The sequence below is a fragment of the Chiloscyllium plagiosum genome, chromosome 8, assembly GCF_004010195.1.
Source record: "Chiloscyllium plagiosum isolate BGI_BamShark_2017 chromosome 8, ASM401019v2, whole genome shotgun sequence".
NCBI lineage: Eukaryota > Metazoa > Chordata > Chondrichthyes > Orectolobiformes > Hemiscylliidae > Chiloscyllium > Chiloscyllium plagiosum.
The window spans coordinates 43638370-43641476 of NC_057717.1; positions in this window are offsets into that span (position 1 = coordinate 43638370).

Consider the following 3107-nt stretch of genomic DNA (forward strand, 5'->3'; position numbering starts at 1 on the left):
TCGTGATAAAGTGAAGGGCAGCATCAAGTTCACAAAGGCATGGGGTGTTCATTCTGAGGAATGTGAACGCTTGGTGACAGTCCATAAATCTTGGGCCATCACAGTTGGAAGGACTTTCGATCAATGTTTCGCTGAAGCCACAATGGCGATACTGCAAAGCTGTGCAATTCACCAAATGCCTGTTTGAGTAAAGAGCAGCTGGCTTCAGCTACATGGCAGACCAAATTATCAGGTTGCTCCCTTAGTGGATGGTTGTAGTACCCTTTCCTTTGAACTGCACTGAGCTTTTAAAATCTGATTGGGTGTTGCAATTTAAATCTGCCCGCCTCCTTTAATTTCTTCAAAGTCTGTCGTCCACGCCTTCCCTACACTCTGACTCTCGCAGTCTCTCCAAACACTGTGTCTCGTCGCGTCCGTGACCCAGAGTGACCCCCCAATCTGTCTCGACGAGTCTCTATACATACTCTGTCTCCCACATCTGTCTCACCTCATCCATCTCCTGTCTGGCTCTCCAGTCCCATCTCTGCTGCGATTCATCTCTGTTTCTATTTTTCCTTCCTTTTCAATCTACACATCTCGTGCGTGATTGCTCAGTGTATTTTTCCCTGTAAAATCCTTTGCTCAACGGTTGTACTGTGGCAGATCCATTATTATGATTTCCCATCGTCTTTCTTTTTCATTGCACTTGTTTCGACTGTTATTCAGCAACGAATATTTTGTCTCATCCACTGTTAATTTAAATGTTGAGAGATTTCTGGTTACATGTTGTCAATGTCTAAGTCAAAATGTTAAAGCGCGTCAACGGCAACGTTATTGCTCATAACAACTGCTGCTCACCTCTCACCTCTGCTTAAACAAATGCCTCACTACTGAACAGAGGAACTTTTATATGTAAAAGAAAATGTTGATTTTGGAAAGATGAACTATTGTACTGATCCTGGCTGGTGTTATTTGATAATTTCGGTATGGTTTTAACTCCATTGCATCCATTTGTTTCATTTTCGTTTTGCTGAACCCTGATTTATCGGCATTTATTATTCAGTAGTCACATCTGTAAGTCCCGGTGAGGTGGGCAACTCAAAGTTTACTGTTATTCCATAGAAATGGAGTACCAGACGAGATCTGTGACTTTGATCTTCAACATATCCGGGAGCTACATTCTTCTGTAGTTAGTATATTTCATAGGTTTCTTGTATTAATACACAACAGTAGTAAATATTAGGGATTGTAGCAACTCTGTATTAAGAGTACAAACAGTTACGTTCATGCTGCGCAATCTAAGTCACTGCACGAACACACTTACTCATGATATACGTCCGTCCAGATTCAAAAAGCAGCTCAAAAGTGCAATTTAATATTCGTTAAAATCAGTGTTTTGCCTAATTAATAATTAGGACAACAGACAGCAGCAGAGAAAATGCCCTCGTGCTTTTATTCCAATCCCATCAACTGCATGACAGATTCTCAGTTAAATACATGGTAAAGAAATTTGCCCATCTATCAAGTATGTTAGATGACATTTGAATGCTCATCCCGTCTTTCTGTTACCACTTCCAAATAAAAGCTCCAGTAACGTTGTTGTACATGAATTCCATTACCAAAACCCACACTACGTCTTTGTAACAAAGCTGCATTTTTACATAGAGTCATAGAGATGTACAGCACGGAATAAGAACCTTCGCTCCAAACCCACCATGCTGACCAGATATCCAAACTCATATTACTTCCACCTGCCAGTACGCAGCCCATAATCCTCCAAACCCTTCCTATTCATATTCCTATCCAGTGCCTTGGAAATGTTGCAATTCTACTAACCTCAACCATTTCCTCTGGCAGCTCATTCTAGATACGTACCCAACTCTGCGTGGAAATGTTGAACCTTAAGTATCTTTTACATCTTTCCCCTCTCACCCTAAGACTTTCCGTCTAGTTCTGGACCCCCGAACTCCAGCAAAAAACACTTTGTCTTTTTAAATTATTCATGCCCTTCATGATCGGGTAAACCTCTTTAAGGTCACCCCTCAGCCTTCGACACTCAAAGGAGGCATGATTACACAGTGGTTAGCGCTGCTGCCTCACAACAACGGTCCGTGTGGAGTTTGCACATTCTCCCCGTAAAGGCATGGGTTTCCTCCCACAGTCCAAAAATGCGCAGGTTAGTTGAATTGGCCACGCAAAATTGACGGTAGTGTTAGGTGAATGGTGAAATTTAGTGGAGTGGGTCTGGGTGGGTTGCTCTTCAGAGGGTCGGTGTGGACTTGTTGGGCCGAAGGTTTTGTTTCCACACTGTAAGTCATCTCATCTAAAAAAAACAGCCCCAGCCTGTTCAGCATCTCCCTATAACTCAAATCCTCCAACCCTGGCAACATCCTTTTAAATCTTTTCTGAACCCTTTGAAGATTTTTAACATCCTTCCAATAGGAAGGAGACAGGAATTGCACGCACTATTCCAGCAGTGTCCTGTGCAACTGCAACATGACCTCCCAACCCCTGTAGTCAATACTCTGATCAATACAGGAAAGCGTACCAAATGCCTTCATCACTAACCTGTCTAGCTGCGAATCCACTTTCAATGAGCTATAAACCTAAACTCCAAGGGCTCTTTGTTCACTCCCTACTACCTGACCATTAGTGTGTAGGTCCTACTAAAATTTGCTTTCCCAAAAATGGGTGGCACGGTGGCTCAGTGGATAGCTCTGCTGCCTCATACACGATGGTCCCTCGGGTGACTGTGTGGAGTTGGAACATTCTCCCTGTGTTTGCGTGGATTTCCTCCGGGCACTCCAGATTCTTCCCACAGTCCAAAGATGTGCAAGTCAGGTGAATTGGCTATGCTAAATTGTCCATAGTTTTCGGGGCATTAGTTAAAGGGAAGATGGTCTGAGTGGGTCCCTCTTCGGAGGGTCGGTGTGAATTGGTTGGGTTGAAGGACCTGATCCCACACTCGAATCTCAAACAAATGCAGAACTTCGCATTTATCTGAATTAAATTCCATCTGCCACTTCTCAGCCCACTGGCCCAGCTGAGCAAGGTCCCATTGAAATCTGAGATAACACTCGTCGCTGTCCACTGTAACTCCAATTTTCATGTCTTCTGCAAGCTTACTA